The sequence below is a fragment of the Trichosurus vulpecula genome, chromosome 5 (assembly GCF_011100635.1).
Source record: "Trichosurus vulpecula isolate mTriVul1 chromosome 5, mTriVul1.pri, whole genome shotgun sequence".
NCBI lineage: Eukaryota > Metazoa > Chordata > Mammalia > Diprotodontia > Phalangeridae > Trichosurus > Trichosurus vulpecula.
The window spans coordinates 7569120-7582556 of NC_050577.1; positions in this window are offsets into that span (position 1 = coordinate 7569120).

A 13437-nucleotide genomic window follows, 5' to 3' on the forward strand; every position below is an offset into this window, starting at 1 on the left:
GACTAATTAAGTCACCAGAAAAAAATTCAATATCTGATCACTAGTGTCCATTGAACTATGGAAGAGAGGGAGTTAAAATTCAGAGCATTTTGATATGGAAAAATTTTGAATGAACGAGTGAGTGAATCAATGATTGAAAAGAAACATTTATTAAGCACTTATGATGGGACAAAAACTGCACTAAGGGCTGAAAACATAAATAGAAAAGCAAAAAGTTTTCCTGCCCTCAAAGCACTTATGTTCTAATAGGCAAACGCAAAAACATTACAGTGGGGTGCTGGTCATTGAAGGACATTTGGGTTCAGAAAGTTCCCAAGGATCATGTGCCCATAGGGAGATAAACTGACACATCCCTTCCAACGAGAATGTTCAAGTTGCTTTGCTCATGGCATCAGAACTGTAGGGGTGGGAGTGGGGTGGGATGGTAGGCTATAATTGTACAGCAACAAGGTGTCTGGGAAGAATGTTGGGAAGATGGGCAAAGAGGAAGGAGTGCATTGGACTGGGACAGGGAGGCATTCAAACAAATTTAGTTAAACAAACATTTATTAAATGCAAACCTTGTGGGGTGCATTATGCACTATATTGTATTTGCAAATAACAAAACTATCCCTGACTTCAACAAGCTCACATGGTGCTAGGAGGAAATACATGCACTGAGCAGTCAATGCACAGAGAAGTCCAACACACAAATGGACCTGGGCTATCAGCCTTGGGGATATTCCCTCATGTGCTGCTGAATTCAACCCATACTTGACTACTAAAGAGGGGTCTACTGAATGTGCTGATGGCCTTTTCCACTTTCTCCTGGCATTGTAAGGTGACCAGGAGAGCACTCTGGCTGTTCACCAGTCACCCCTCAGTATCATTGCATAGTTAACCAATTTCTCTTCCTGTTATATATTTCCATGATGACATCTTTCACCCCTGTTCTTTGGAGTAGCTCTTTGGTTTTTAAATTCTTCATTCATATGTTGCGGCCTACTCATACCCATTATGCACATCTCCAAATGATATACTATTTGTAAAGCACTGAGCACAGTGTCTGGCACCTAGTAGCCAGTTCATGAATGCTTCTTCCCTTTCTCCACTCACCCACCTCCATTGACCTCAGTGAGATATTCGTTTTCAATTCTTCAGCGAATGTTGTCCCCTATTTCTCCTGTTCATACAACACCACCAATTGAATGTTGAACACTTTGAGGTCCTTAGTTTCTGGAAGAAGTTTGGGGTCATTAATGAATCCCTTTAATTTCTCTTTCCTCCTCCCATTCAACTTTGGACAGAACTTTCTGTCCATTTGTGTTATTTGTCATACACACACATATAAAATATATATGCATATTTATGTATATACATATGTATGTATATATGTATATATGTATAAGCCTTGTGCCTGTCATGATCTGGGGAATATACTTTCTTCATCCACTTGGCTTTTTGTGTATAGGTAGTCAGGTCAGACTCTTTTTGAGTGAGCACAGATCCCTTCCAGGACTTAAGAGCATCTCAGGTTTTCATATAAGCAGCACACTGTAATCCACAAACAGGAGCATCCAGATGATCTCGGCAGCCATTGAGCATTCCCCTTCAGCTTAAGCTCAGTGTGAAACCTTAAATTTCTTTGGCAAATACATATGCCTCTTTAATGCCTTGCCTGTTTATGATCAGAAGGCTGCTAAACAATATTATTCTGCCTTGTCTCCCAAACATGTTGAATTATTTTGTCGTACAGTTGATAGTTTCGTTTCTGGACAAAAACTTGAAGGTGATATTTTGCTTTGCAGAATCATTCTTTTTCATGAAAACAACTATGTTAAATCCTTTCTCTGCCTCTTCAGGAGTCCCTGTGAGTCATTTGTCCTTTTTCACTCTGACTTCTTTCTTGTGGTTTCATTTCAAGTGCGAATGTCAAGACTGATGTCAGTTCCCCCACAAGTACGTACACATACTATTCATTGGACAAGAACTTCACATTTAGAGTTGCCAAATTAAAGTTGATCAATGGTCTAAAAACTACATAATTCTTAGAAACCTCTACTCCCCTTTCTGTAACTTGACCATTGTCCAAGCAGAAATAGATGGTTCAGTCAATACTGAAGGGCAGTGAGTATTTTCCTTTGCTACATGGGTTGTCAGGTCAAAATGAGGATGTGTCTCTTCATACTCAGAGATTGTTTCTCAGTCTGTTACTAGAGCCATCTTTGAAGCCTTTTCATCATATTAGAACCTGCTATAGCTCACACTCTAGACTTGTATCACAAAGATATTGAAAAAGAGGGAAAAATATATACTTGTACAAATAATATTTATAGCATCTCTTTCTGTAGCAATTAAGAATTGGACCTCTTTTGGTTCCTAGCTTCCAAGATGACCAAGAAGAGGAGGAACGAGTGGGCCAAGAAAGGCCATGGCCAGGTGCAGCCAATCTGCTGCACCTACTGCGCACCTCTGTGTGCCCAAGGACAAGGCAATCAAGAAGTTTTTCATTCCCAACATTGTGGAAGCTGCAGCTGTCAGGGACATCTCCAAGGCTAGCATCTTCAAATCCTATGTGCTGCCCAAATTGTATGTAAAACTACATTACTGTGTGCATTGGTAACTGAGGTGGGACTTTCTTACTGTTTTAGAATGATATATTAATTAAGTCTCTTTGATTGAGTCTTATTAGGTGCTAAACCCCAGGCCCACTCCCATTTACTATTAGGTACAAAGCCCCAGGCCCGAACCCCTAATTACTAGGTGCTAAGCCTATGTGGGAAAGAAGCCCTCAGGGTCCTAAGGGGAGTTGCTAAGACCAGAGCCAATAGTAGGCACCTAAGTTCAAGTTGCTCAGATGACATTTGATGATGTCCAAAGACTGTTTAAAAAGAAAGAACAGAGCTATTTGCTTGAGGCTCTCATTCCTGGAGGACTGTTGGCATGGGACACTGGGCAGCCACTTTAAGAGCCTCCCAGCTAGTCAACCCAGATGTTGATGGTTTCTTGGTAACTATGAATTGTATTTGGTCTGTTTATAACGTATGTTTTAAATTCGTTTGTATTTGCTCTAAATTTCAGGGTGCTGGCTTTTCCCCTGAATGATACTTGTTTGTTGGATTGAAATAAGATTGTTAACCCCTTTGCGTTGCTTTCCTTAGTAAAGCAGATTGAAAGAACCTGTGCTGGTAGCATTCTTGTTGGTCTTTCACCCACACAGAAGCTGCTAGCTGAATTGTTGCAACACTGTGTGATACACAGCAAGGTAGTGAAGAATCACTTCCATTAGGCACGAAGGGATTGGACACCCCACCTCACTTCAGAGCCACAGGTGCTGCCCTAGACCCTCCAAAGCCAACGGAAGGAACTATCTGCCCATCAACATTCCTGAACTGATCAGAGGAAAATAAAATGGTTGGTCTACTTAAAGACAAAAAAGAATTGGAAATCAAGGGAAGGCCCATTAATTGGAGAATGGCTTAACAAGTTGTGGTATACGATTGTCATGGAATATTATTTTGCTATATGAAATGACAAGCAAGATGATTTCTGAAAAACTGGAATGAATTACATGAACTAATACAAAGTGAAGTGAGCAGAACCAGGAGAACATTGTACAAAGTAACAGCTTCATTGTATGATGAAGAACTATTCACGACTTAGCTATTCTCAGCAATACAATGATTTGAGACAATCTCAAAGAACTCATGACAAAAAATATTACCTGCCTCCACAGAATACAGACTGAAGCATGTAGTCTTCCTTCCTTCTTTCCTTCCTCCCTCCCTCCCTCTCTCTCTCCCTCCTTCTGTTTCTCTCTCTCTGTCTCTGTCTCTCTCTCTTTCTTTCCCCAAATTAATAATATGGAAATGTTTTACATGATTGTATATGTATAACCCACAGCAGATTGCTTACCATAATAGGGAGGGGGAGTGGAAGGGGGTGGGATAAAATTTGGAACTCAAAACTTTAAAAAAAAGTTAATTATTTTACCTATAATTGGGAGAATATTATTAAATAATAATGATTAAAAAATGAACTAACAGCGTAACAAAAATTATATGGAAAACTCTATGCTAGGTGCTGGGGATATGAGGGCAAAATATAAAGCAATCCCCTCCTTCACTGAGCTCACATCAAAGTAGGAGGTCGAATAGGTAGATCAGAATAGGCATACTATATAGAAGGGGGTGCCTGAGCTGTGTTTCAAAGCACAATCAAAGACTATCTAAAAGACTTCAAAGACTACCAAAATACATATATAACACTTTAAAAGTTAAGAACTCCTGATCTAGTCTAACCTTTCATTTTGCAGATGGGGAAACTGAGACCCAAAGTGGTAAAGAGCATTGTTGAAGGTCACAAAGTTGGAGGTGAAAAAGTGGAATTGAAGTCCTCTCATTCTAAGTGCAGCCCTTTCTCAGCTCTCTATCATGCTGGTTGGAAGGGAATAAATGACTTCCCCAATATCTTCCAACTAGAAAGAGAACTGCTGGGCAATTACTCATTAAGAATGGGCATATTAGGTATTTTGACCAAGCACATAGTAGATCAATACTGATACAATGGATGAATGGCTCTGCTGAGCAGGTAGGATGATATAGGAAGATGCATTATATCAGAGTAGCTGGGTTCAAATTGAAAATTAAGGCTGGGTTCAAATTCTGTCTCTGGCAATGATTACCTATATGACCTAAGGAAATTCACTTCACCTTCCTAACCCTCAGTTTCCTTATCTGCAAAATGAGGTGCAACTGGATGAGCTCTGAGATCCCTTTTTCATGCAAATCTCTAATCCAATGACATTTCTGATTATTAATGATAGTACTGTGAATTTTACGGGGTAGACAACTTAACACATATGTGTTGAATCAAATTGATTTCAGTGACTTAGGACAAAGTTCCATTCCCCCAGTCCTAGTTACAAAGGTGTTTGACCAGTTCTCAAAAAGCCAAGACTTATGACATGGGAAGAGTTAATTAAATGAGCCACAGATTATTTAAAGGCCTCCAACAACTTCCAATGGTCCTCTGAAAGAAGATCAGTGATGATGCCCCTTTTGCCTGCAAAGAGCTAGTATAGAAACAGTTGGCATGAACTTTAAATAAAATCATACAACTCTTTCCACCTTTCCACTCTCACTGGGTGACTGTGAAAGTGCCATAAATCGTGCTGACAGTTATTGCCACTTCTATTGGCACGCGGTCAGCTGACGTTGGAAAAGAGTTTTGCAGCCTGGCTAGCTCCCATTACCTGCCTCTCGATCCTGCCTTACAATTTATTTTCACCCCAGCAGGCAACTCCTCACAATGTCATTAATTTGCCAGGCAGTTGGGGCCCTCCTTCCACACACAGCTGACTTACTTTCAAATGGCCTCTTACAAACAGCTCAAGGTATGACTGGCCATGTATTATACTGCCAGAAGGAAAGTGTAAGAGAATTAGGTACCAACTGAACATGTCATGGTGGCCACTTGAGTGACTACTAGGGTGAGGACTGCTTCATTGCTGGTGGTTGCTTGCTTACATTGAGCCCAAGGATCTCATGACAGTGACCACTGATCTAGAGGGAGAGAATTATGAGGTGAGGAAAGAAGTGGAACACAGAGGAAGAGTGAAAACAAATTTCCTTTAGTTCAACCACGATGAAAAACAAATAATGGGTCAGAATGAAGCTCAGACTCATGAGCCCACACAACAGACAGACATCTTAATGATTGAAACTACTGGAATGAGATGCAGGACTTTTTATTGACATATCTTAGAGTTCAGTCATTCTCTCTCTCTCTCTCTCTCTCTCTCTCTCTCTCTCTCACCTCTCTCCCACTCTGATTAGAATTGTCCTTTTCTTGAGAAGATATGATAAATAACTACTTTTAATGCACAGGTAGTTTAGAGAGGAACTGGCTCCTGTGATGTCTATTTATCAATTTTGTTCATCTCATTTCCAAAAGTATTAAGGCAGAAGGATATTATTGCTTTAACCTTGATGGTGCCATGTTCTATAAATTAGCGTTAGTCCAAGAAATGAGGAATTTTGACTATGAAAGTCCATCTGAGATATATCTTTGTGGGGAAGAAGTGATCTTGGTCTCTCTGAGGCAAACACCATTAGAACGCAAGCTAAGAAGGCTTGACTGAGCTGGAAGGATCTTGAACACAAAACCTATGATAGGCTGCATATCTTCTCTGAGGGCCTGGACAACGAAAATTGGAGAAAATTTTCACCAATTTGGACCATAAATGATGATGATGATGATGATGATGATGATGATGATGATGATGATGACGATGATGATGACGATGATGACGACAGACAATGGTGCCAATGGGCAATGGCGATGACTGACATAGTAACTCAAAGGGTTTTGATCCATATTGGCCTAGGTAGGATGTATACTGATCAAATCAAAGGACAATTCTACCAAACATTTAAAGAAAAAATAGTCCCAATACTATATAAATTATTTGGAAAAATAGGCAAAGAAGTCCAACAAAATTCTTTTTATGATACAAATAGGATGTTGATACCTAAACCAGGAAGAGTGAAAACAAAGAAAGGGAACTATAGACCAATTTCCCTAATGGATATTGATGCCAAAAAATTAAATAAAATACTAGCAAGAAGATTACAACAAGGATCACACACTATGACCAGGTGGTTTTTATACTAGGGATGCAGAGCTGGTTCAGTATTGGGAAAACTATCAGCATAATGACCATATAGATAACAAAACCCAACATAAAGCATGTGATTATCTGAATAGATGCAGAAAAAGCCTTTGACAAAATAAAACGCAAGAGAACATAGAAATATTCCTACTGAAAACAGAAAAAGAACATAGAAATAAATGGAGCTTTCCTTAAAATGGTAAGTAATATCTATCTAAAACCATTAGCAAGCATTATCTATAATGGAGAAAAGCTAGAAGCCTTCTCAGTAAAATCAGGGGTGAAGCAAGGATGCCCCTTATCATCACTATTGTTCAGAATTGTAATAGAAATGTTAGCTATGGCAATTAGGAGAAAAAAATGAATTAGAACAGTCAATTTTTGTTACATGCGTTTGTCTTTTATTCTTGAAGAGGACCATGTCATCAGGGAAATGATGACATGACTTGCAGTTGACTGATTGGAATGAGATAGGGCTGTGCAATGTCACCAGCCTCACTTTCTCCTCCAGAGAAATCTGGGTCCAGTAGCCTGATATTCCTCAGGACAACTGGAGATGGCCCAAAATGCATTGGGAGACCCTGACCCTTTTAGGTTAAGGTCTTTTCAGGTTCTCCCTTTGAATGAGGTAATGCTCATTCAGTGAGTAGGCCTCTATAAGAAGTTAACCAAGGGATGGTCCCTTTAATCAAAACTCAAAAAAAAAAAGAAAAAAAATCAAACTGAAAGGGGAAGACCCTCAGGGTTCCTGGCCAAAAGAGAAACAGTTACAATTTACTATTTACATTCACTCTATGCTAGGAGGGCAGAGACCTATTGTGCAATCTGTGAGCTCCAGAGTGAATTGGGTTTAAGGCTTGGTCTCTCCTCTCCTCACCTGACCTATCCTGACCTCACCTCACCTCACCTGAGGGTGGTCTGCCCAAAGGAAGGTACATTTCAATGGCTAAAGGCTGCCTCCTTAATGCTTAATGTCTGCTTTACTGGCTATATTTCCTTCTCAAAACCAAGAATAGTTAATAAGGAAACAAAACTATCCCTTTTTGAAGATGATATGATGGTATACTGAGAGAAAACTAAATAATCAACTAAAAACCAGTTGAATAATTAACAACTTCAGCAAAGTTGCAAGATACAAAATAAGCCCACATAATCATCAGCATTTTTATGTATCACCAACAAAGTACAGCAGCAAGAAATAGAGAGATTCCATTTAAAATAGCTGCAAACAATAGAAAATACTTGACAGTCTACCTGCTGAGAAAAACCCAGGAGCTATATGAACACAAATTTAAAAAAAAACACAAATAAACACAAATAAGATCAGATCTAAACAATTGGCAAATATTAATTGCTCATGGGTAGGCTGAGCCAATATAATAAAAATGACAATTCTATCTCAATTAATCTACTTGTGCAGTGCCATACCAAACTACTGAAAATATTTTATAGAGATAGAAAAAAATAATTAAAAAATCCATCTGGAAGAACAAAAAGTTAAGAATATCTAGAAAAGCAATTAAAAAATGTGAAGGAAAGTGGCCTAGCCACACCAGATCTTAAACTGAAGAGATGGTGAGAATCTGGATCTCAGAAATGTTAAACATTGTTTTTATATGTACTTGGGGGAAATAAAGTATTATTAAAATAAAAGAAATCAAAGGACAATGGATTATTAATTTAGAATCAGGAAAGACCACAGAAGAATGGGCTCTGATAGGTAAGCTTTCTTTTTACCTTGCCAGGAATTGAAGCTCTATGTCACTTTACAGTCATTGCCAAACAGTGCTGCCTGTATTTTGGGCATCTTCCCTTCTCGCCAGAAGCACAGATTCTGGACCTGGGATGCAGGGCTCTTATAGATCAGCTTTCTTTAACCTTATTCAGAACCAGGCAACCATCTTATTTCTTGGCTATTTACAAATTAATCCCCTCAACCACTAGTCCTATTCTGCCTCTGGACCCAAGCAGAAGCAGGCTAGCATCTTCCATGTAACTTCTTCAAGATTTCCACAGATTTCATTGATGGGGCAGACCCTCCAACCATGCAAATCTCAACCCACTCATGGCCTCCCATCCTAAATTGTTTCATATTAGATACCAATGGAGTATATGGATCCTTATCCTTTGACCTATCAATCTCATCTTCCAGTGATGACATCCTTTATGCTGCTGCTCTCAAATAATGATTCATTAGAAATGTGTTGTAGCCTACACACCCTTACCAGGCACCTTTTCATTGGTGTTTAGGTGACTGTCAGCTTTAATTCTCAACTCCACTTGCACTCACACAATAATGCAAGGAGATCCTTTGTTTCAGGAAGAACACTGGGGTCACTAAAAGCCCTGCACGACTACCCAATGACAGTGAAGCTCAATCTTTTCCTGATCAGTTCTGTTTGTAGGTGTATAGGCATATGTGTGTATGTATAGGCTTTTCACCATATGGATTGTCCTCATCTGGATTCTTTACAGGTATCAATGTTCTACCAATGTTGTACTACTGACAATATAGAGCCTAGCGATGAACTGTGGGGTACATGTACAATGTGGAGATTCCTCACTGTCTTCAAAAAGTTAGTGTAGAGATTCAGGATCAGACTAGAGAAAGAAGGAAGATGAAAATAGGAGAATAAAAAGGGAATAAGACATAGGCCAGTAGGGAGAGAGATTTCCTTATTACTCTGTGCACATGCAATTCATATGTGGCTTGTCCCCTAATTATCTTCTCATGATAATGAAGGAGTTGCCAGTACATGGGTGACAGAGTGTGTGGTTGGGAAAATGATGGGATGAGGAGAAGACAAAACAAAAGAGAGTATAGGGATAAGTGAAGCTGAATTTGCTTTGTGCATTTTTCTTTCTTTCCAAGTCCAGGAACCTTTGGGAAGCAGATCCCTAAACCCCTGGATACTATCCAAAGAGAGCAGAGGAGAAAGTAAGGGAATCTCCTTTTGAAGGTGGCCTGGTCTCTCCTACAACATCTTCATCTCTACCACTATCAGTCTGTCCCTTTCCAACTATTTCTTTCCTTCCACCTTTACAAGTGCACAGATACCCTTCACTTTAAACATAAACAAAACAACATATTTTTAAAGATGTGCTTACTCTGAATACCTATCTCTTATTGCTACCAAATTGTCCATTTCCTTCCTTTCACTGTCAAATTTACAGAATCATGGTCTACACTTTCTGACTCTCCTTTCTGGAAATTTCTTCTTTCCTTCCCTCCCTCAAACCTCTCAGAGGTTACCTGTGTATTCCATTCTCTGTGACACCTAGACACTATCTGCCTTAATGTCTGTGGCACAATACAATTAGTGGTCCTCTGCCTTCTCACATGGTTCTCCTTATTTGTAGATATCTCTAAGGCTTAGTAGTCAGGCCAGGGTTCTCTCTGGAAAACCTATGTATTCTTATGGCTCTGGGTCAACCCTACCAACACTTCATCTCTGGCCTTGTCTCTAGGAGCCTTCTTGAGTTTTGCCCCACATTTAAAATATCTAAAGATGAGCCCCTCTTACAACGACTCAGGCAGTTAATTTCCCTGTTTCTGTCAATGGCACCAACATTCTCAGAATCACACTGAAATGTCCGTTTTCAACTCCTTTGTATCTTTTACTTTCTTTTTTTTTTGTTTTTTTTTAATTTAAGTTTATTTATTTGACATATTTAGTTTTCAGCATTGATTTTCACAATAGTTTGAATTACAAATTTTCTCCCCATTTCTACCCTCCCCCCCCCACTCCAAGATGGCGTATATTCTGGTTGCCCTGTTCCCCAGTCAGCCCTCCCCTCTATCACCCCCCTCCCCTCTCATCTCCTTTTCCCTTCCTTTCTTGTAGGGCAAGATAAATTTCTACGCCCCATTGCCTGTGTATCTTATTTTTTAATTGCATGCAAAAACTTTTTTTTGTTTGTTTTTGAACATCTGATTTTAAAACTTTGAGTTCCAAATTCTCTCCCCTCTTCCCTTCCCACCCACCCTCCCTAAGAAGTCGAGCAATTCAACCTAGGCCACATGTGTATCATTATGTATAACCCTTCCATAATACTCATGTTGTGAAAGACTAACTACACTTTGCTCCTTCCCAACCCATCCCGCTTTATTGAATTTTCTCCCTTGACCCTGTCCCCTTTCCTAAGTGTTTGTTTTTGATTACCTCCACCCCCATCTGCCCTCCCCTCCATCATCCCCCCCCTTTTATTTTTTTTTCTTCCTCCCTCTTCTTTCCTGTGGGGTAAGATACACAACTGAGTATGTATGGTATTCCCTCCTCAGGCCAAATCTGATGAGCGCAAGGTTCACTCATTCCCCCCCTCACCTGCCCTCTCCCCTCCTCCCACAGAACTGCTTCCTCTTGCCACCTTTATGTGAGATAATCCACCCCATTCTATCTCTCCCTATCTCCCTCTCTCAGTATGATGCTCTCTCATCCCTTAATTTCATTTTATTTCTTTTAGATATCTTCCCTTCATCTTCAACTCACCCTGTGTCACACATATATATACACATAGATATATACATACATACACATTCACTTATATATACATAAACATATATATATATATATATATATATATATATATATGCATATTCCCTTCAACTACCCTAATACTGAGGTCTCATGAATCATCCATGTCCTCTTTCCATGTAGGAATGTAAACAAAACAGTTCAACTTTAGTAAGTCCCTTGCAATTTCTGTTTCTTGATTACCTTTTCATGCTTCTCTTGATTCTTATGTTTGAAAGTCAAATTTTCTATTCAGTTCTGGTCTTTTCACTGAGAAAGCTTGAAAGTCCTCTATTTTATTGAAAATCCATATTTTGCCTTGGAGCATGATACTCAGTTTTGCTGGGTAGGTGATTCTTGGTTTTAATCCTAGCTCCATTGACCTCCGGAATATCGCATTCCAAGCCTTTCGATCTCTTAATGTAGAAGCTGCCAGATCCTGGGTTATTCTGATTGGGTTTCCACAATACTCAAATTGTTTCTTTCTGGCTGCTTGCAGTATTTTCTCCTTGATCTGGGAGCTCTGGAATTTGGCGACAATATTCCTAGGAGATTTCTTTTTGGGATCTATTTGAGGAGGCGATCTATGGATTCTTTCAATTTCTATTTTGCCCCGTGACTCTAGAATATCAGGGCAGTTCTCCTTCATAATTTCTTGAAAGATGATATCTAGGTTCTTTTTTTGATCATGGCTTTCAGGTAGTCCAATTATTTTTAAATTATCTCTCCTGGATCTATTTTCCAGGTCAGTGGTTTTTCCAAGGAGATATTTCACATTGTTTTCCATTTTTTCATTCCATTGGTTCTGTTTTATAATATCCTGGTTTCTCATAAAGTCACTAGCTTCCACTTGCTCCAATCTAATTTTTAAAGTAGTATTTTCTTCAGTGGTCTTTTGGACCTCCTTTTCCATTTGGCTAATTCTGCCTTTCAAGGCATTCTTCTCCTCATTGGCTTTTTGGAGCTCTTTTGCCATTTGAGTTAGTCTGTTTTTTAAGGTGTTGTTTTCTTCAGTGTATTTTTCAGTATTTTTTTGGGTCTCCTTTAGCAAGTCATTGACCTGTTTTTCATGGTTTTCTCGCATCCTTCTCATTTCTCTTCTCAATTTTTCCTCTACTTCTCTAACTTGCTTTTCCAAATCCTTTTTGAGCTCTTCCATGGCCTGGGACCAGTTCTTGTTTTTCTTGGAGGTTTCTGTTGTAGGCTCTTTGACTTTATTAATTTCTTCTGTCTGTATGTTTTGGTCTTCTTTGTCAGCAAAGAAAGAATGCAGAGTCTGAGACTGAATCTCGGTGCGTTTTCGCTGCCTGGCCAAAATCCCAGCCAACTAACTTGACCTTTGAGTTTTTCAGTGGGGTATGACTGCTTGTAGTCTACAGAGTTCTATGTTCCACGTTTGGGGGGGAGGTGCCAGCTCTGCCGCACCAGCACTGCTCCTTCCCCAAGGACCCCCAACCCGAACTGGGCTCAGATCTTCGGCAGGCTGTGCACCCCTGCTCTGATCCGCCACTTAATTCCTCCCACCAGGTGGGCCTGGAGCTGGAAGCAGCAGCAGCAGTAGCTGCCCCACCTCCGCTGCCCCCGGGGCTGGAAGCCGAACTGCGAACTCCTTCCACTCCCGCAGCTTTTCCCACTAACCTTCTCAGCAGTCTTTGGTGTTTGTGGGTTGAGAAGTTTCGTAACTGCCGCAGCTCACTGAATCAGGGCGCTAGGGCCCCCTCCGCCCGGCTTCTGGTCTGGATGGTCCAAGTCGCTCAGGCTGGGCTCTGCTCCACTCCGTTCCCAGCTCCCAGCTCCGTGCGGGATAGACCTCACCCAGAGACCATCCAGGCTGTCCTGGGCTGGAACCCTGCTTCCCTCTGCTGTTCTGTGGGTTCTGCCGTTCTAGAATTGGTTCAGAGCCATTTTTTATAGGTTTTTGGAGGGGCTCGGCAGGGAGCTCAGGCTGGTCCCTGCTTTCCAGCCGCCATTGTCATCTTTTACTTTCTAAAGTAAATTTTATTTAGTTCTTCTACTCCATTCATAATACTCTCTTTGTGTAAATCCATCCTTTCTCCTTCTTTCTCAGCAACCTAGTCAAGCACTTCATCACCCTGCCCTCCCCCCCTCCCCATTTGGATGACTTTATACTTCAAAGTAGCAGGCCATTTGTGATCTTCCCAATGGAAAGGTGTGAGTATATTGTGACCTAAACTGTTGGCTGGAGGACCTGTACCAATGTGACCACAGATTTGTTCATGAACTGAAGATTTACCAGTGAATAAGTCTTCC